This window comes from Lygodium microphyllum, chromosome 26, assembly GCF_053477565.2.
Source record: "Lygodium microphyllum isolate KBCC chromosome 26, Lygodium_microphyllum_v1.1.10, whole genome shotgun sequence".
Lineage (NCBI taxonomy): Eukaryota > Viridiplantae > Streptophyta > Polypodiopsida > Schizaeales > Lygodiaceae > Lygodium > Lygodium microphyllum.
The window spans coordinates 6,053,812-6,076,766 of NC_141160.1; the positions used below are offsets into that span (position 1 = coordinate 6,053,812).

Consider the following 22,955-nt stretch of genomic DNA (forward strand, 5'->3'; position numbering starts at 1 on the left):
TTCAACTGATGCATGAGTGTGTACTTGGAACTCCTTCGTCCAATCAAGAGGTTGCAAGATGGGTGCCTCAATCAGACACTGCTTCAAAGTGCGGAAGGCTTTGTCACATTCTTTTGTCCAAATAAACTCCACATCTTTCCTTAGAAGCTTATGCAAGGGGATTGCCTTTGTTGCAAAATGGGCTATGAACCTTCTGTAGTAGCCCACATGGCCTAGAAATCCCCTCAATTGTTTGAGGTTGGTTGGTGTTGTTAAGGCTGCGATCTTCTTAATCTTTGTAGGGTCTACTGATATCCCTTGTGCAGAGACAATGTGGCCCAATAGAACTCTAGAAGAGACTCCAAATATGTATTTGTCGGGGTTGAGGGAGATCCCATACTCCCGGCATCAATCAAATCATTGCTCCAAATGTTCCCAATGTTTAAGGATCAAACTGTAAACATGGAAGTCATCCAGATATACCTCAATAAAGTCGTGTAGATAATTTTGGAATGTGGCCATCATACTCTCTGGAAGGTAGTAGGGGCATTCTAGAGCCCAAATAGCATCACTCTATAAGCATAGGTCCCCCATTCTGTGGTGAAGGTTATTTTGTACTAATCTTCTTCTGCTATCTGCACTTGGTTGTATCCACTGAAGCCATCTAACAAGGAGTAAAGCTCATGTCCTACAACTGTGTCTAATAGTTGGTATGTAAAAAGGATAGAAAAGTGATCATTCTTTGTTTTGGAATTCAATTTGCGGAAATCCACACATATGGGAAGCTTCCCATTCTTGCATTTTTGCAATCCATACATCTTCAATACTACTTTATTGGGTCCTCTGCCTAGGGTTAGGGTCCCTTTGAACCAATCCATCCTTGCTCTTGCTTCAAAAAGCCAAGGTCTTCCCAACAACAGAGGATATGAGGTCCCGTAAGAATTTGGTTTGACAACCAAATATGTCAGCCACCAATAGTCTCTTCCTACAAGGGTTGTCTTTACGTACAGGATAATGCCCAATAGTTTGATTCTGCTTTGGTCTCTGCCAATCTGATAAGCCACTATGTAGGTTATATTCCTTGCAAGCCTAGATGCTTCATTGTCATATCTGTCATTATGTTTACTGACAAGCCTCCATCAATCAATGCATATGCAATAAAGCACCCTTCAATCCATATGCCAATCTTTGGGGTTCCAGGATCCAAGAAGGCATTAGCCACATCAACTTCCTTTATGGGTTCTAAGGCTCCGTTGGACTTGGTCGCCACAGAGGGAACAATTCTTAAGCCTCTTCTTCTTGTCAGTATGCTTTTGAATTTCTTTCGACAACTACTAGATAATATTAACAACTGTCGAAATGTTAAGTTTGGTTTAAAATTCTAGGCCCTTGACCAAATCATACTCTTTGATAGGATCCACAAGCTTTTCCAATCGGCTGGGAAATGGGGCCACACCCACATTTATCTTCCCTTTTTCTTGTAGGAGCGTCTACATTTGCACTTCTTCTTCATGAGGAAGTACTTTTGCATCCTCTATTTTTTGGACCTCGGGTCATGTCTCTGTTTTTGTCTATGTGGCTTGCTGTGGCACTGTAGTGCTTTGTACTTCATTGTTCTGGATTGCATTGTTCTAATTTTCTTGAGGAAGGTTGAACTTCACAGTCTTGACAGAGGGAATGTTTTCTTTTGGAAATGCGGGTTCTCCTTTCTTTGCACGTGTTATTGCGGCCAATTCCAATTCCACCAAATTGGAAGTAGATTCTTGGGTCTTCTGTTGGGTATTAGAAGTAGATTTCATAGGGGATGAACTTGGACTCTGGACTTGGACAATCTTTTGTAGTGTGGTCTTCTCCTTTGCATTGACTGCATAAGGACTTGTAATCCACATACCTTCTAGGGTTTGGACAACTACCAACATGCGATCACTTGACTTTAACTCTATCAAATGCATGATCACTTCATCTGGGGCATCCCTTAGCTGTCTGTACAACCACAAGTTTTGGACTAGGCACCAAAACTCAACAAGATAGATGATGAGCCAACCAATTGCATACACATCAGACACCTTGCTATAGGCACACTGGCACAGTGGGTCGTCGATCTCAGGTGCAGTCCAAGGTCGTCTTCTCCTTTCCAACTCTCCTTTCCACTGACGCTCATCTATGAGGTGCATGGGATCATTTGGACCACCACAGTTGATTGTTGATCTTGTCATGCTAGAAATGAGCATTAGACCCCAGTCTATGATGCCAACCCTAGGTATGTTCTCTTTGGTAAAGTCTAGTACCATGTTCTTAGCATGCAAGTCTGAATGGATGATGCCGGCACTATGCATGGCCTTCATCCCATCCACTAGTGCATGAATAATATTCGGCATATTATTGATAATGCCCACAATCCTAGCTTTCTCCTCTACATTGGGCATCTTGTTAGGATTAGAGCTGAATCCCACTGATGTCTTGTGCAAGTGCTTGATTGTTCTTCTATATCTACATTCCTTGAAAGGACCCCACATCAATACATCATTCAATGTACCACCATTGAATAAGGGGAAGGCTGTAACCCAAGGGGGCTCAAAAGTGAAGGCAATGCATCACACTTTGAGCAGGCAATGCATCACACAATCGATGCATTGACCTTTTGCATCTCACGCTCCACTTGAAATTGTTGTAACTTTGCATTATTAGAGCACTTGTACATTTTGGCACAAATTTTCAAATTTGAAGGAAAATAACTTATATTATCTATTGTGGCTTCCACACACTGCCCGAAGGAGCCTTCACCGATGTCTCTGTCTGGCTTGATTGCATCAAAAGGAATGCCAATTGTTGGTGCACATTGGTGATTTCTAAATGTCCGCCACATAGTTCTTGCCCCTGAAACATCATCTTGTTGCCCTATAGAACTAGGACTAGGACTTGCACCTATTGCAGTCTTCAAACGCTTTGGCAATGAGGAGGCACTAGACAAGTCCTTCGCTCGCTTTGAACGTTCCACCTCCTCTCTCCACTTTTTGTTCCACAAGGCCAACTTCTCATTTGATACAAATGATGGTGCTAACTCCCTAAGATCTTCAAGCATCTAAGGTGTGTTTTTGAGCAATGTGCGAGAAAGATGCAAGTTTTCCTCAGGATCCATGACTGCATCAGTAACTAAGTGTGAAAGCCCTTGTTGCAGTAACAAGGCACGCACAACTATACATGATCGATTGCAAAAGTTGACAAATGCAACATCGTTGCTATTAATGAATGATATTTGCTCTTCTATACTGGATGATATGGCCTCTATTAAGCAAATGGGGAGTGCTATGGCAACATTAAGAGCCATCTCAACAAGGTTAATTTCCCCAGTCTCTGATAAAGGAAAAAAAGCATATAAGCATGGCACCTGAGACCTTGCCTCCCAATCGTAAGTTGGACTACATCACTTGAATAAAAGCATTTGATATGCAATCCTTGTTTAAAAACAAAATTACATGATACCAATCTTCGGTTATACTAGTGTTGTATATAGACTTTGATTGAGTTAAAATTACATGATATCATTTAGACATTGAACAATGAAGATGCAACATAGATTGCATCAAGTTGTTTTCTTGTAAAAGCATAAATACACAAAAAGATTGCTAGAGTTTTAAAGATCTACACACGCAAGGACACTTTATGGTCGAGTGTAAGACCTAAATGCCCATCCCATCAAGCAACACCAAATAACTAGCATGTCAAGACATTATGTAGCCAGAAACACGACCAAATGACCATCACTTATTTATTCATTTATAGCCCATCAAGACACTATCTAGCCAAATTCATGACCAAGTGCCCATCCATACCCAAGGGGGAAGGGAGGGTGTCACAATCAAAATGACACATCTATGCTGAGTTCATGACACAATGCCAAGTCAATTGTGACATACTTGTCAAAAGACACTCACTTGCCGACTTCATGATGACTGAGTGCCTACTTGACAAGCACCTTTCAGCCCTACACACACACACACCCATCACGATACAAGTATCATGACATGTATACGTCGAATACATGACACATGCCAATCCACGTACCTCACAAGTGACTACAAAATACATACACACAAAGAATCAAAGATACAAATAATGCATGGCAAGAGACCCATCTCATGACACACATACATGCCAGTCAATGATCCCTTGCCATACACATGCATGTGAAGAGAATACACCTTCACACAATGAGTGATAGGAGAGGATTGCCTTAACAGTTCTCTTGACATGCATATCCCGAATTCACGATGCATGCTAGTCAAACGGCCTCTCCTGTCACACATGTAGATGTATGCACACATACATGCACACATCGTGACAAGAAATGACTATCTCATGACATGCATACGCTGAGTTCACGACGCATGCGAATCAATGGGCCTCTCCTACCACACACACCATACCACCTACTCTCTAATCTTTTTTTAATGGTATTCTTGAAAACAATCGGCATGTGGTAAGGTATCCTACTATCAGTGGTAAACACCACCTCGCATTAGCATTAAGTCCCAATCCAATCCGTATGTGGTTTGCTCATGAATTCTATATATGACGTGCGTTCATGGCATGTTTTATATATCCCTATGTAACCTTTTTTGTGTTTTTTAAAAAACCCTTTTGTAACTTCTTACCATAATTTATAAATCCCTTACTGTAAAATTATTTTTTAAAGAAAGAATTTAGCAAATCCCTATGTAATAAATACAAAACACTATTTTTATCATAGAATTGATCACAACTAGCTCTTAAGGGTTCATAAAGGAGTTTAGCTTTTTAGTGATGATGAAGCTTTGCAAAACATCTTCATGATATATAACGTCCAAAAAAGTGTACTATACATAATAGGAAATACTTATCTCACTTAACTAATAAGCTACAAAATGCTCACCATATTATTCAAAGCAAGCTCCCCAAGTAGGAAAACCAGATTTACCACATGCATTCTAAGCTCTATCTAAAAAAATCCCTAAGAAAGTTCTTAGTACTCTCACAAACTTCATAAACATGCCCACTATGCAAATCATGGCTTTACAATGTCCAATATTTATGACATTTTACCACTTGAATCAGCTGTCTAAAGATAAAACACAAGCTCACATATAAAACATTCATTCAACACATAATCAATGTTGTGCCACTTCATAACCTAAATTGGAAAGAAAAAGTATACAAATAACTGCAAAGATGCATGTTGTATGATTCAAGAAAGAATGCCTTTAAACCTCCTTTAAACAGACCGGGGTAGCCTAAACCAAGAACCCAGTGATTGAGACTATTAGACTCCCCCAACTATCTACCTAAATTTTCAAAGCAATTAGACAATGTGGTACCGTTTTCTGAAATAAGATACACATCCCCATATTGGTAGGGCAAAGGGGCAAGGAAAGTGTCAAGCTAGCATTGTTTATATATGTGATATGATAACCAAAAACCAAATGAACATGTAGAACTTAATCAAATTGGGATCCTTCCCCTCAATACACCTACTAAGAAGTTCAAGTTTCTGAGTGGGCAAGAGCACAAGCTTACCCCCCTACACCATACAGAAAAAGGTATGCAACCAAGTGACAAATCAAAGAAGACTCAATTGAAACCACAATCTTGCACTATCGCCTAGGTTTTAATACTAGACATCATCTTTGGGACAATGTCTAAGATGACAACTGGTCAATAATGAGAAATTGAATGGTTGTTGGCACCTCAATCCAGACATTAGCAGAGCATAGCCCTTTAATCCATGAGCTTTGTTGGTTAGAACTTAGAAGATCCTAACATATGCTATCATTTTTATTTCAATAATTATAAATAGAGTGAACCAGTTGTTTTTTAGTAAGAACAACACATCAAGCAAACCTGAAACAACTTATATCTGTTACAAAAGCTGCTCCCAAAACCACCTGCATGTGGAAAATGTAATCAGGAAAGGCATAAAAATGATTATGCGCACCTTTAAGACACATCCAAAACTTCTTACTTGGTAAATAATTTGCATCAGGTAACCATCTACTCCAACTTCTTCTGATGTGTAGTAAGACCTCACAGAAGGGGGATCGACATCACCCACTTCCTCATTGACTTGTGGGTATCCGCTCAACAGTCTCTTGTTAGTTGTGAGCACTTTGCTAGGTGAAGAATCCATATTTCTTTCCTTCAAGATTTTTTTAATGGACAACCCAATAGCAGCTTGACAGGTGGAGGGAAAGAATTTAGCAATGCAAAGGCCATAACCCTATTGTCCATGTTTACTGTCCTATCAGGCATGGACTAATTCCATCAACCAGAAAACTAAGTGCACCTTGCTGAGAGGTAATGTTAACAGATATTGGATAAAGGATGATGGAGAGCAATACCCCAAAATAGACAATAAGCAAAGTGAAACTCCATCTGTAGAAACCATTTAAAAAATAGTAAGCTTATCAGAAGTCAAATCATGATATAGATTATGTGAATTTGAGAATGAAGAGGATTATGTCATCAAAGGCATGTATAGAACTATGACATACTGTGTGTAGTACTAAAAAATAAAAGGTACCTAGAGAACAACGTCATATATCAGGATAGACAAACAGTAAAGAAATGCCACAACTCTGAGCCCGAGCAGCCAACCATAGTGAATTTTTGAATGGCATGTCTTCCAGATATGCTATTTATATACAATTCTGTAGCCTGCCTTCTCATAAGCACTCACAACCTCGATGGCCAATATGAAGTCTACCACCACAATGACCACACAAATGGCAAAAGGAGAATAAGCCATGGCAAAAGACGAAGGGCCTTGAGTCGTTCACAAGGTAGTTTCATGTGTGACTGAATCTTAGTGTTGGGGAGGCACGATCAAGCAAGGGGCATGTGCAGTCAAGGTTCAAGGGTTTATGGCTCCATGGATGATCAAGATGAAGCTATGCTCCATGGATTGTTGTGGCTCCATGAATGTTCCCATTCTGATAGGTTTGTTGATGTTGGAACAAGGAGGCCAGGGGCTAGGGCTTTGTAGCTAAACCCATGGCTCCATGAATGTTTGAATGATGGGCCTTTCTGATGGAGGAACACAAGCTGAGTGGAACCTCCTTCCCTATTCATGCATATACTCAAATTCCAAAAACCTTTTATGAAGAATAGGAGTATATAGAATAAATAGGGAAAGAGGGAATTCAGGCTATTCAATGCGTGCTTTATGGCAATCAATAAAAGTGACCCACGATCCGATTTCACGATTGTAGCATATATGCTTCTGTAAGTCTTGAAAATGTCAAACGTGGGGGACACGTAAGTAGCCATTATTACTGCATCTGTAAGGCTATTCATTGAGTCATCAAGTCTACACACACACACACACACACACACACACACACACACACACACACACACACACACACACACACACACACACACACACACACACATTACATGTGTGCCTCTTAGTCTCGCTTGCTCAGAGCATGCAAATAGCGTGCTCACTGCGCACTAGTCTCGCTTTCTCGTGATCATAAACCTTCATCATGGATGATGAGATGATTATGGTCTTGTTTAATGTAACATGATTATAAATATGGCATATGGCATATGGTCCTCTTGAATGGACAATCTTCACCATGTGATGATTATGGTTATATTTAGCATAACATAATTAATGGTGCTATTGAATGCCCAATCTTGTAAGACACTTGAACTTTCAACTTGAAGTTACAAACCTTGCACATAGAGTTGTGCCACACAATACGACTTTGACCAACAAATCTCAAAGTCATGACAGGTGCCACATGCCATTATACATACTTGACTTCACCTGGACGACTAGTCACTCCACAAGAAAACCTAAACTGTCAGTGGTAATATAGTCCAATTTGATCTTCTTGATCGTGAAGAGTGAGGTAACTAGCAAATGTCTAGTGACTGCATGTAGCAATGGACTAAATTCAAAGTCTTGGAAATGCATGTATTTTACATTAAAATACATGAACTTTGAGAGCTTCAATGTCATAGTGAAACATGCCAAGTCATCCATTTCTTTCCATACATCACAATCCATGCCCTCAAGCTTGATACCATTGCATTTGATTACTTTTACTTGCTTCTTCTGAACTAATACATTATGAATTTACTCTTTCCAATAAGACATCTAGTTTTTAAATATCAAACAATGCATTTTTGGAAGTGGATGAAGAAGGCATAATAGTTGCAATAGGTCTTACATACTAAAAATACAACCCATAGATATCATGATGTCACCAAAACATCAAGTTTGTATCTCTTTCTTCTTCTCGATTAACACACACAAGCAGACCCCTTGCTTCAAGATAGCAAGCGTGCCCCCTAGTTTATAATTCCACATATTGATCGCTATGTGTTTGCCATCGAGGCCGGCCGAAGAGGCTGAGGAGGCAAAGCCGAGGCGTGGGATGTGAGACAGGGTGCGGATATATTACAACCAGATATGGAGCACTTGCCACATTGACAACTGGCAATTGGTGACGATTGGCAGTACTGACAACTGGTGATTGGCGAGTGACTAGAGACTGTCAATAACAGTTACCTGGCAACGACTGGAAGATGGTTGAGGCCACTGGCGACGATTGGTGACTGAAGACTATCGAGCTATGAGCTGGCAAACTGGAAGAGGGGCGCCGAGGCGACAAGGCAACTATAGTGGTGAGCTGGTGAGGAGAAGAGGGCCGTGGTGACTGTAATGATTGGAATGATTGGTGAGAGGGTCAAGCTGGAAAAGGCACCAAGCAACACTAGCGATCAGAAGAGGGCTAAGGTGCAGGCTATTGTAGACTATGGCGCAGGTTGCTGCTCGACTGGAAGAGGCAATATAGGTTGCTGCTCAGCGACTGGGAGAGGAGTCAAGATGATTGGAAGAGGCTATGGTGAACATCTGAGAGAGAGAGAGAGAGAGAGAGAGAGAGAGAGAGAGAGAGAGAGAGAGAGAGGAACCTGGAGGAGAGCCCAATCCGAATGCCCATTTGGCCTTAACCTGCCATGTAGAAAAAAAGGCCCAATGAAAGAGAGGGAAGGAGAGGGGGGGCCATGAGTAAAAGTGATGGCTGCTCTCTTCCATCATGACAACAAAATTCACATTAAAGCTCATTAAAGTTTGTGTTCCCCAATTGCTTGACTTGAACAGCCCTTGTATTGTGCACTTGTCACCTACATTGGCACATGTTTTCAAGCAAAAAATAAAGGTCATTGTTGTAGTGGGATTGTGCCCCTCGTGTTGTGTCATATTGAAACATCTCGATGCTTTCTCGCCTTGGCCATGCTATGCATACCCTACAATTAGTCAATTCCAAGTGACTACATCTTGGACAAGAAGCTCATCCAACACTCATTGTCCCTTTCCCAATGTGCTACACTTGGCATACATGCTCACCAAAGCATTGCCATAAATCTTATATTTCTCCAACAACATTAATGTGACAATCTCATTATGATTTTGTTCACCTTTAACGAGTGCTCCTACACTGGCACATGCTTTCAATGCACAAATAAGCTGCATCTTATCAAATCATGTTAGAGCTTCGTCAACGTGACCATTTTTTGCATTTCTTGCAATCAGTGCAGTCCAAGAGAATCCATCATGATTCATGAATAATATGTTTGTCAAACTCTTGATGTGCTTTTGCAAGAGCACCACATTTAGCACACATAGTTTTTAAAGTGCTTGCAAGTTGCAACATAGGGGCTTCTTTCAAGAAACCCCCATTTGCAAATGTCCTCATGTAGCCTTGTGCTCTTCAATAGATCCATTTGCTTTTCACAAGCCTTCATTAGTCCCACAACATGAGGACTAAGTAGTCTTCTTTGGAAAGACAACTCCTTTCTATTGTGAACTGCTTTGATCAGTTCATATATATATATATATATGTATCAGCAATCCAACCACAAGGTATTTGCTGTCACTTTGTGCTTGAAATCTGGAGACCTTGCATTGGCTTGTGGTTGCAGTGGGGCAAAAGAAAAAGCCATGTCTCAATATGAGAGCTCACAATATTTTATGCTTTTTTGTAGATGTGGAATATGTCATAATCAGATCAATTGGGGAAAACTAATCTTGTTGTTGTGATTGTTCCACCATTGCAAGGGACTTTAATACTTTAGTACTATCTCAAGTCCTATAAAATACTCTACAATAAAGCACTCCAAGACAGTGAGACACTGCATCCCGAGCAAAAAGCTAGTCCAAAACCTCTTGTGCTTTTGCAAGTCCACCACATTTTGCATACCTATCCACAAGAGCATTTCTAAACACAATCTTGCCCTCCAACATCCGCAGTCTAACAATCTCATTATGAGTTTTTAAACCCTTGTCAGCTACTCCTATGGCAACACATGCTTTCAAGGCATATCTAATCGTGACAATGGTCTCTTCACCATGCTCATGGTCAAATATCTAACCATGAGTGCCTTCCAGGAGAATGCGTTTGCAAATTGACAGCTTATCAAACACTTGTTCTTGTTTTGCAAGAGAGTCACATCTGCCATACATACCAACCATACATACCAACCATCGCACTACTTGTAGATAGCTCCTTGTCAAACCCACTCTAAAAAACTTCACCATGCATGCGTCATCCTTTATCTAGGCATGTGAAACGCCATGACTTCAAGCAAAGGAAAAAAGTTACATCATCCACAAACATATCTTGCTCTTGCATCTCCTCAAAACATTGCAAAGCCTTGTCACCCTCATGATTCTCACAATATGCCTTCATCAGATCAGTCCATGTGATACAACATCTCCTATCAGCATGTTGTTGAAAACATGTGACCTTTTGCACAGAACCATACCTCCCATACATGTCTACCAATGCATTTCCTATTGTAGGATCATTTCCTAAGCATGAGTTCTTGATCTCAATATGTATTTCCTAGCCTACTGTCTTAATGCCCCTAAGGTCCCACAAGCTTTCAAATACATGACAAATGTAATAGCATCTACATGTATGCTTTGCAACTAGCATTTTGTAACATCTCAATGCTTCTTCACAAGGCCCATGTTCTACATACCTAGCGAGCATAGCATTCCATGTGACCACATTTGGAACTGGTAAATTGTCAAATACCAGCTGTGCTTCTGCAAGGGAGTAGCATTTGTAGTATATGTCCACAAATTTACTGGCCACATACAAATCCTCTTCCAAGTCCCTCAAAATAATATTCTCATAGGAGTAGAAGCCTTTGCATGATTAAACAGTGATGGCATATAGCCTGGGTATGCTACAGTTGTCATTATAAGCAAAATGATAGAAACATGGTAGCCGATTTTTAGAGTGAGTTGCTATTTATATTGCAATAGAAAAGCTTATCAGTGAAGGCATATAGTCCAATTTTGTTGAAATCTTACCTTGCTTGGTTTAATCAATGAAGTTGTTCAATGCTCAATGTGGGGGCACGCTGGGTGGTTGGGGCATGCTGGAGGTTGATGAGGTAGGTCATCCACGTAGGCTTTATCCTAAAGAACTAGCTAAGGAAGACTGCACATAGGACTATATAACAGGGAGGGTAACAGAAAATGATCCGAAGATGATATATTTCCAACCTTGAGAAAACGACATGGTGAATACCGAGTCAGTGTGAAGACCACTAGCACATTAGAAGTAATGCATGACTAGGCGGGGGGGAGAGAGAGAGAGAGAGAGAGAGAGAGAGAGAGAGAGAGAGAGAGAGAGAGAGAGAGAGAGAGAGAGAGAGAGAGAGAGAGAGAGAGAGAGAGAGAGAGAGAGAGAGAGAGAGAGAGAGAGAGAGAGAGAGAGAGAGAGAGAGAGAGAGAGAGATTGGTTTTGAGAAAAGGGGGGAAGACTTTACGAAAAAAGAAAAAAAAAGGAAGAAGAGAGGGGTGTGTGTGTTTTTGTATACATTTGTGTGTGAGAGAGAAAGAGCTTTCAATTCGTGTTTTTTAATTTTGAGAGAGGGAGTGCATGGGTTGATTATCGTATAGAGAGAAGGGGTATTTGTTATGAATCATGATGAAGCAAGATGATATTATGGCACCCATGTAGTGGGTTGTGGATAAATACACGCATGGATCCCGTTGACACCCCCTATGTGTGCCCATCATGCTAGTTACGGGCCCATGTTGGTTTTGAGATGGAGAAAGGTAATGACGCATCTTATCAAAGCATTTTAGAGCTTCATCACCCATGAACATTTTGTGCATTTCCTGCAACAATCAATGTAGTCCAAGAGAATCCATCATGAACTTGTTGTGGTTTTGCAAGAGCACCACATTTAGCATACATAGTTATTAAAGTGCTTGATACATAGGGGATTCTTTCAAGAAACCCCAATTTGCAAATGTCCTCATGTAGCGTTATTCCCATGAATAGATCCTTTTGCTTTGCACAAGCCTTCATTAGTCCCACAACATGAGTAGTCTCCTTTGGAAAGATAGCTCCTTTTCCTCTTGAGGCTCCCCTAGGTCGACCTATGAACCTTAGATTGTAACACACTTATCTCATATCCACATCAAACCTTATAAACTCACACTTAAATAAAAGTACGATGGCAACACTACATGGAAATATTCATTATCTTAGGAGAAATGCATCAAAAATTGTGCTTGCATAATCCAGAAATAGAAATCTAGCTCATAAAATACTTATTTGTCTCTTATGTTGCTTTGGACTCACCCACATTCTCTTGCCTATCATCATTTCCATTTGTATAGTCAAAATCTACATAAACATTCTCTTGCCTATCAGCATTTCCATTTGTATAATCAAAATCTACATAAATATTACTCTTTGGAAAATAAGGTGCAATGTTGCTTTGGAGTAACTACATAACATTTCAAATGCAATTTTCGCTATTGTTGTCATTCCTTATATCCAACAAGAGGCACTTGAGAGAGTACACCACGTTTCAAGATGATCAGCAAATGGCATCAACATGATCATTTCTTTTGCTCAGGTAAGCTACTATGTATAAAAATGTGCATCACGTGAGTTCAAAAGAAGGGAATTTAAAAAAAGATAGGCTTACAGATATACATTCACAGAAGAAAAAAATTTAAAACGCATAAATTTATTCATAAAAGGACTATATATATTCCATGTGTGTATTTTTTACATAAGGGTATTATTAATTCATAAAACCAACCAAGATTTTCTTACAAAAAAGGGGGTCTCAAATAATGCCTTCCACTTATGAGCACTCATATGGTGATGGACTTGTTAGTTTTGTAGACTCTTTGTAGACAATAGAACTGCTTAGATGTGATAGGAGCTAAGATTTATAGGTAGGGGCCATTGGAGCTCTTGGAATGTTTGTCGAGATTGCATAAGTGAGACATCCAAAAGCCTTGGGTATGGACATGTTTAGTGGCATGAATATTGTAGTTGTGTAGCGAAATGGTGACCACATGAGGTCACATGCTCTTCACTCACTCTTCAACACTCCAACATCTCCACAAGTTGATTTGACATGTGCATGAGATGGCTCCTAAGAGTTGCACAACCCCTAAATACATGACTTGAGCTAAGAATGCAAAACATCCACATGTAGGTAGAGTTGATAGTGGACGAGTAGTAGACCCGGAGCTTGATGTGCTACACAGATGAGAGAGAAACCACAATCAAAGGAGAGAGAGACAATCCAATGCTCAACAAACTTCCATGTTTGGAGAGTCAATAGAGTAAACCCACTAGATGAGGTTCCTTATTTTGTGGGGTTGAGGTGGGGTTAAAGTTTAGAGAGTTATTGGACACATGCAGGTCAATGGCTCATCAACGGCCACTTTTGCAACCTGCGCATGTCAATTGACCTACCTGTGTTGAGTGTGTGTCTTGGCCCTAATACCTTTTCCATTATTTTATAATTACAACATAATTTCTCCGAGCTTTCTCCCTAATTAAAGTGATATTGAAACACATGTATTTTCATGCTCATCTCTCTCTCAAATAGGAGTGTGTGCATGTGCACACACATACACATAGTCTCTCTCCCCTCCTATCATACTTGAAGCCTGAAGGAGGCCTGAAGTCACCACTCGGGTAAGCTATTATGTACTCACTATGTATAAATCCTAGGCATTATGTGTGTTCAAGGCATCTCTATCACTCTCCCACTAAACATGCACCAAGCTACCTAAAGTTTCAGACCTCTATAAAGAATGAAGCTTCAAGTTGCACACCATGGTCATCCCCTTGAGCCATTCTCTCTCTCTCTCTCTCTCTCTCTCTCTCTCTCTCTCTCTCTCTCTCTCTCTCTCTCCTCTGCGTGGAGCAACCCTGAACATATTGTGCTTCATAAAATAGGAGAAATTCTTTCTTATGTTGACGCTTCTAAACTATTCTAAAGTTCTTTTTATTGATTTCAGGTCTAGTTATTCATAGCAAAAGATGCTCCCTGGTAGATTGGCACAAAATTCCAATAGGATCTTTTACAGGAAATCTTTACATGCAAAAGGCCATGTCAGTGCAGACAACTCACCTCCAGGATTTGAAGGGATTATTGTTAAACATGCCAAAGTTAATGTACTTGCCTCTCACTTTCCTATGTAGTAACAAAAACACACGAGCAACACACACACACGAGAGACACATACCTTGGCACTGTATTGACAAGGTCATCTAATGAAGTAAGGTAGATTTGGTTGAAAGCATTCACTTTTTTATTTTGTAATGCTTCTGCAACTTCTAAATCTACATTTATGGATATTTCAGATTATTTATGACTCTCCCCACAAGTTGTTGTTGAATGTGAAAGTAGTAAAGTGTCTACGTAGCAGCAGACAGAAGCGAGAGTATTGGAAGCTATACTCAAGCTATACATCTATAGATTTCTATAATCCCTCCTCAATCCCTCAAAGGCTCCTCAATGGTGTTCTTTCTTGTCACCTATGAAATTTCATGTGAAACATTAAATGTGATGTAGTGATACTGTGTTGTGCAGTCTTCCAGAACCCAAGGAAGTGCTTACAAATGTTGAGGATAACTTGATTCCTTCTATAGCTTTGATACATGTTGAATATGATGAGAGGATGATGATGGAGTTGAGGAAGGAAGTGTGCCAGATAAAGTGTGGCAATGCATCTTGGTATGAGTTCTCTATGAGATATTGTATACTTTTTAGTGTGTATTTTTTATTGCCTTAATTGTTTTTTCAGTAGTAGCAAGTACAATTCTTGGTTTTAAACCTAATCTCTTTGACTTGAGGATCTATGACACCCCAAGCTACTCACTAATTCTCTCTGACAAGTTAAATAAAATCTCTTCACAAGCTGAAAGTGTACATTTGTTGGTTACGGGGATTTCTTTGGTGTAAAAGGTTTTTGGTTATATAATCCAGGCACTTGTAGTTTTACCTTTTGCTATCATTGTTATTTGCAATCATTGGGAGTTTGGAGACTGGGAGAATGTCGCCAGGAGGAGGATATGAAGGTGGGGCCAAGGTCACAGCCATTGGGGAAGTCCACCACTCAATACTTTAATAATTTGGAGGCTAATCTAGAATAGGTGCCTCAAGTAAAGAAGAGTTTTCTTGGGAAGGAGTGAGGGTTAATCCTCAATGATTGCAAATTTTAGTGGCAATACCGCAGTACCTCAGCTTTCTCCTCCAAGAGTCTCATGTAGCAGTCTCTGTAGGCTACCATTCCACGATGCAAACATGTTCACCAACCTCCCTCTTCCTTTACGAGCACATGAGGCACAATCTCATTCTCGATAGATTACAATTTGCTTTCTCTCTTTAGGCACTTCCTCTGATCATTTATGTCTCTCTCTCTCTCACGAAGGCGCCTCCTCCATTGCATAGCCTGAGGGAGACAGTGCGGAAGGAGCCACAGCAGAGGCAGCTGGAGCCACAAAAGTTAGTGTAGGAGTAGCATGCACATCAAGCAACAACAAAAGACACAATTGCTCCTCGCCTTCTTTTTCTTCTTCAACTTTGTTGCGGACTTGGAGCATTACTTCAACATGTTGTCTCCTCATCTTTTGCTAGCCGTCTTCTTCTCGTCTTTATCACCCCAGCCCTCCTGGCAGAAGCCATATTGGTCATCATCCTTCGTCACCTTGCTTTGTCACCTCCTTCGTCACCTCCTTCGATTTCAGAACAACTCGTTATTCGTCCCTTCTACTGTTGACTTCTCCACTGCATACTTGTTGAGAATCCAACAGGAGTGGACGTACGCTCACCGAAGGAGGGTAGCGATGGATGAAGGGTTTGTCTGGTTTTTGAAGGTTGCGAAGTTTTCTCTCATGAATCGTGAATAGTAGGAGCAAGAAGAGGAGGATAAGAAGCACCAGAGAGGAAGCGCTTCCTCTGACCAAGTCACTCTCCCTCTAATGAAGCTGCTTATGTATCTTTCTCTCACCAAGGCACCTCCTCCATTGCACCCCTTTCTCCGTTGAAGCATCTCTGTTTGTGACTAGATCAGATGCTCATCAAATGCTCACCAGACCAAACACTCATCAGATAAACACTCATCAGATAAAGAAGCTTATAGTGCATTGAGAAGAAGTTACTGGAAATATAAGGGCATTCTATTCAATAGGTAAGCTTTCTCAATGCTTTAGCTTTGAAGTACTAACATTTAAAAAACAAGGAGTGTACTTATGAGTTGAAGTATTACATTTGTTTAGCTTGTATTTCTATAAGTTTTTGAATACATGCAAAAATTGTAAGGTTCGCTCAATATATGATTTTAGGATGGGGAGACCTAGAAAAGACAAACACCAATTATTGCTAGAGCAATGTAAAACCACCATCCCAAGATTGAATCGTGTTGAATTTGAAATCGTAGATAATTGTGTTCTTGATGGAAAAAAACAACATATATGCCTAGCTATGTCTCCTCCTAGAAGTTACTGTATCCATGATCATACTCTATCATTGTCTTCTATTTCATTATCTTCTCTTTAGAACAATGTTATTTAGGAACCTATGTTTGTGTGGCTCATAATAATTTGAAAAGGAAATGCCAATTATATAATAGAGGGCATATTCAAAATGTGGTTAACTAAAGGATTCTAGATTGAAAGGGCTTCTTGTTACCACACATTTTCTCCCCATGGTAGGTGCTATTTTACTCTCCATAAATAAGTGTCCCCTCAAGCAATCAAGATTTGTGCGATGTTAAAATCATTTTCCTTTCTTTAAGAATTGGTGCTTGTTCTTGAAGTAATGAAAGCAACTACGAATTGTGTTTTAGGGCATGGCAAAGCTTTAAAGACCCATCCACAAATTATATGAGTAGCTAGTGACTTAAATAAACTTGTAGATAAAAGAAAATTTCTATAATATGATTAGTCCCATCTTTTTTATCTATGTATTTTGATATGCATGTTACTTATGTGTTTTGTATGGTTGATTCTATCTTTGTTATTGCAAGTTATCTACAAAAAGTATAAATTGCTATAGTTCAAAGTGTGCATCGGAGTTTTCATGAGTGCGTGTATATGTGTACCCTTCATGCATATATGAAATTGGCATACGTTATGTATGTCATGAGGTGCTTCTTCCTTGTCATGCTTTATTTATATATTTGAGTTTTGCCATATATGCAAGTTGTCTTGTTACTTGTGGGACATGTGGATTGGCATGTGTCGTGAACTCGACATATACATGTCATGATACCTCTGTCGTCTTGTGATAAGTGTATGTAGGGCCAAAAGGTGCTTGCCAAATAGGCACTTAGCCGTGAATTCGGCAAGTGAGTGTCTTTTGGTGGGCATGTCACAATCGACTTGGCACTGTGTCGTGAACTCGACACAGAAGTGTCATTTTAATTGTGACACCCTCCCTTCTCCCTTGGATATGGATGGGCACTTGGTCATGAATTCAGCTAAATAGTGCTTTGGCTTACATATGATGAATCAGTGATGGGCATTTGGTCGTATATTCGGCTGCACAATGTCCTAACATGCAAGTTATCTGGTATTGTTTGATGAAATGGGCATTTAGGCCATATACTCGACCAGAAAATGTCCTCACATGTGCAGTCGTTTAAAAAAGTGGTAATGTTTTAGCATTTTTTATATTGTTGAACTATGACTTAATGTAGTTTGTGTAACATTTTCAATGTCTAAATGGTATCATGCAATTCTATAGTTTAATCAAGGTTTACGTAGAATACGTGTATAGCTTGAGATTGATGTTACACATTTTTATTTTCAATCAAAGATTATATATCACACTAATTTATTTGAATAAATCATAGGTGGAAATTATGTTTTTAATTGAAGATCTAATGCAATCTATGTTGCATTTGCAATGTTTTTCATATACTACAATTGTGTATTTCAATGTTTTTCATATACTGTAATCGTATATTTCTTTTAATTGTATAGTTTAATCAAGGTTTACATAGAATACCAGTATAACTTGAGATTGATGTTACACATTTTTGTTTTCAATCAAAGATTATATGTCACACTAATTTATTTGAATCAATCATAGGTGGCAATTATGTTTTTAATTGTAGATCTAGTGCAATCTATGTTGCATTTCCAATGTTTTTCATATATTGCAATCATGTATTTTCTTTTTAAGATCATACTGCAATCGTGTATTTCAATGTTTTCATATATTGTAATCGTGTATTTCTTTTAATTGTGATTATAAGTTTTGTTAGGTTTTTGTCATGTCCATGTGCAATTGCATGGTTTAAGCCTTAGTTATCTTGCCTTTCTTTATTGTGGACAGTTTATGATTTATGATGGCCCTCAACATTGCCAAATCTCTCCGTATTTTCTTGATAGAGGCCATATCATCTTGCACAGAACATCAAATATCCTTTGTTAATAGTAATAATGTTGCTTTTGTCATCTTTTGCAACCGAGCATGTGCAGCCATGCGTACAATGTTGCAGCAATAAGGGCTTTCAAACTTAGTCACCGATGTGCTTTGGGATTCAGAGAAAAATTTACATCTTTGTCGCATACTGCTTGGAAATGCACCCAAGATGCTAGAAGATCTTAAAGAATTAGCACCAACATCTGCATCAAAGGAGAAGCTAGCCTTATGAACACAAAGTGGAGAGAGGAGGTAGCATGCTCAAAGAGGGCCAAGGACTTGTCTGGTGCAATTTCTTTGCCAAAGCATCTTAAGACCACCATAGGTGCAAGTCCTAATTTCAATCCCACTAGGCAACAAGGTGATTTGTCAGGGGCAGGAACTATATTGCGCACATTGAGGAATCACCAATGTGCACCAACAATTGGCATTCCCTTTGATGCTATCAAGCCAGGGAGAGTTATTGGCCAAAGTGCCTTCAGAAAGTGTGTTTAAGCTACCATAGACAATATTAGCTATTTTCCTTCAAATTTAGCATATTGCGCTAAAATATACAAGGGCTCCAACAACACTAAACTACAACAATTTCAAGTGGAGCGTGGGAGGCAGAAAGTTAATGCATCAATTGTACAATGCATTGCCTTTACTTTTGAGCCCCCTTGGGTTACAATCTTTCCCTTCTTCAATGGTGGTACACTGAATGATATATTGATGTGGGGTCCTTTTCAAGAATGTAAATACAGAAGAATAATCGAGCCTCTACACAAGCCATCAATGGGATTCAGACCTGGTCCTGACGTGGTGCCCAGTGTAGAGGAGATGGCCAAAATTGTGGGTGTCATAAAAAACATGCCAAATATTATTCATGCATTGGTAGATGGGATGACGACCGTGCATAATGCCGGTGTCATCCATTCAGATTTGCATGCTAACAATATGGTATTGGACTTTACTAGAGATAGCATCCCAAGAATTGGTATCATAGATTGGGGTCTAATGCTTATTTTTGGTATGACAAGACCAGCCCTCAACTGGAAATGTGGGGGGGTAGATGATCCCATGCACATTATAGATGAGTGTAGATGGAAAGGAGCGTTGGAGAGGAAAAGAAGGCCATGGATTGCACTTGAGATCTATGACCCACTATGCCAGTCTGCATATGGTAAGGAGTCATATGTGTATGCAATTGGATGGCTCATCATCTGCCTCATTGAGTTTTGGTGCTTAGGCCAATGCTTGTGGTTACATAGGGAGTCGAGAGATGCTCCAGATAAAGAGATCATGCACCTAATAGAGTTCAAGGCAAGGAACCGCATATTGGCAGATGATAGGGCCATGCGAGTATCATTTGCAGATCTTGATGACTTTTTGAGGACGAAGTGTGGCACTAATCCTAGAAAGGCACAAAGACCACTCGTAGAGCTTGGCCCTATCCTAGCTCACCCTTACTAAATAATCCACATCTTGCAATCTCTTCCCATATTTTGTAAAACATCTAATCTAGTTTTACTAGTCTCTATGTCTCATGGATCCAAAGATGCCTCGAAACATATCATAATTTTTTGTAAAACTCTATGGAATACAATCTGTAATTTGTACTATATAATATCATCTCATGAGCATCATACTCCATCTCCATGCCATCAAGTAGAAAGTAAATGCTTTACATGCTCGAGTAATATTTGTATGGGTTGCTTCAAGCCATTTGACTCATATATGAAGTTTACTATTATTAATTACATCTTGATAATTAGATTTTAGATCCACGATCTTTCCACAATGCTTTACACTTTATAATTTATAAAGATAACACTTAAAAATACCATATTTTCTCATTCAATTAAGATATGCTTCAGTAACAATCTTTTAATGTTGAATGCAGGTTTTACAATTGAATAAGTGATTTTTCATTTGGATTTCATGGGAGCTTTTTACAAGATTCAAGTAATTTTCGATGATACTCAATAAAATCTAGGCCTTGTGAGACTAAGAAAAGATGGATCCGAACCTACCTTTGCTCAAATTCGTGAACAAATTGAAGGTGATGAGCTCATAGATGGGTCTTTTAACTTCATTGAGGACAATTATATTATTAAAAAGCGACAAGAGGAGCGGTGGACTCTTAGTGATAATCTTCAAGTTTGCATCAATAGGTGTGCTAGTGTGACGAATGAACCACGTTCTCCAAATAAGCGAGAATGTTTAGAACAAGTTGTAGAGGATCAAAATGAAGCTTTAAGCAACCTCACTTCAAAGCTGAAAACCAAATTGTTAAGTCCAAGCACTCTCGAGACTTGGAAACATGAATGCAATAGAATAAGGCTAAAGTTAAAACAATCAACAATCTCAAGGGATGATAGGTTTGAATTACACAGCGAAGATATCAATGGAGAATCTCGAGTTCGTGTTTGGTGTAATGAATGTAACTCGTTGTATGGGAAGGGCTCAATGGAAGGGAAGCATGTCGCATATAATTGTCTTTCTAACTTCATGAGGACACACATCATGCAAAATAAACGTCATGAGAAAAATTATCTTATGTTTCGAGGGCTTACAAAAGTGGATATACAACATACTGTAGTTGATCACGAACTACATGATAAGAAAGAAATGGAGACGTCAATAGAGAAGTTACATTCTTACATGGAGAAACATAAAGTATTATCTTTTTTCTTTGTTTGAGTTTATATATGCAGTTCTTTTTATTGAAAAATAGGCTGCACATTAGATTAGACTTTTTAATATCAAACTCGTTATATAATATGTCTACTTTTCATAATGTAGATTGGGATTTTGAGGTCATCGAAGCTACCTTACATGACTTCAAAGACAAAATCTTTGCTCGTGTAAGGTGCAAGTACGATGACATGTGGCTACATTTGTGTCCTTCAAGGTCTGACCTATATACAATTTTGATAGAGCATACAAAATCAATATTGCACACAAAGGCATATTTGAAGGAGGAGGAAAAATCCAAGCCATTGCTCATAGGATTGTGTGGATGTCCTCAAAAGGGTATAGTGCATGATCCAAAAACAAACATCTCTTAGCAAGTTCATGGTCTCCACAAAGGCTAGAAATTTAACTCAGGGTGATCCATTGGCCTCATCTCTAAATCACCATAAAGATGATGAAAATTCATTGGTAAGTTTAAACTTGTTATGTTGGATTTTATGGAGTCACATAATTGAGGTCAACAAGAAGAGCATCAATGTGAAATCTTTATTAGATGATCAATGTAGTGGCAAACTTTGGTTTTAGAGCCTTTTACCAGGGCAAATCTGAATTATGGAAATACATGCTTTCAAATAGATGGTTGTTTTCGTCACATTGATTGTCCACGTATTTCAAATAGTGGGCAACCATTCACAGACTTCTCTTGTGCTCATTGCAAAGGTATACCTAAGCTTTCTGACTTTAGGATGAGAGTATATAGGGAGAAGTTAGCCCAAGAGAAGAGAGGGGATAGGGGAACTGGATTTGGCAGAAGATTAGGTTATCTCACTAAACAGGAGCTCAAACAAACAACACTTGTTTCCAAAAAGCATATAAGAGAACTCACTTTTAAACTATGCAAGTATAGGCTTCGACTTGCAGCTCTTTTAGTGAAAATAAGGAGCTTACATGAAGCCAACATGGAGTCTCTTAATCGAAGAGATGTAAAGAGATTTTGTAACAATATAATAGAAGCCCATAGATTGGGAAAGTTTGGTGGAAAACCTACTCTTTGGGACTTCTTGCAAGAGATAGCTACAAATATGTTACGATCAAAGGGAGGCCAGCGATATAGTGCAAATACCAAAGCTTTGTTTGAGGTTGCAAAGATGTGGGGTGGACCAAGGTTGCATGATTTCCTCACTACTAACCTCAATGGTCCTTCACTCTCAACGACAAAGAGAGCCCATAGACAAGCCACCCGCTTCATACCTGGTATACATGGATATATTTTTTACACCATTGCTAAAATATATCAGAAGGAGAAAGAAAAACATGGCATTGCAGGAAAGATTCCCTTTATTTTGGTGGAAGATGAGACTACCATAAAGAAGCAAATAAGGTAAACATATTGCAAAATTTGTTTTTTGGGATCATAAAAAATATTATCGATCAACTTTTAAATGTTATGACATTTTTTTGTTTTGATTGTAGGTGGAACCCTAAAGATGATATGCTTATTGGGTTTGATGGATACAAGTCTTTAGACCGTGAGTGCGGGA

General features: G+C 39.2%; 1 pseudogene; it reads left to right on the forward strand.

The window, feature by feature from the left end:
• LOC148012967 (uncharacterized) overlaps window positions 1–22,023 on the forward strand; it is a 115,190-nt pseudogene extending 93,167 nt beyond the window's left edge.
• The last annotated feature ends 932 nt before the right edge of the window (window positions 22,024–22,955 follow it).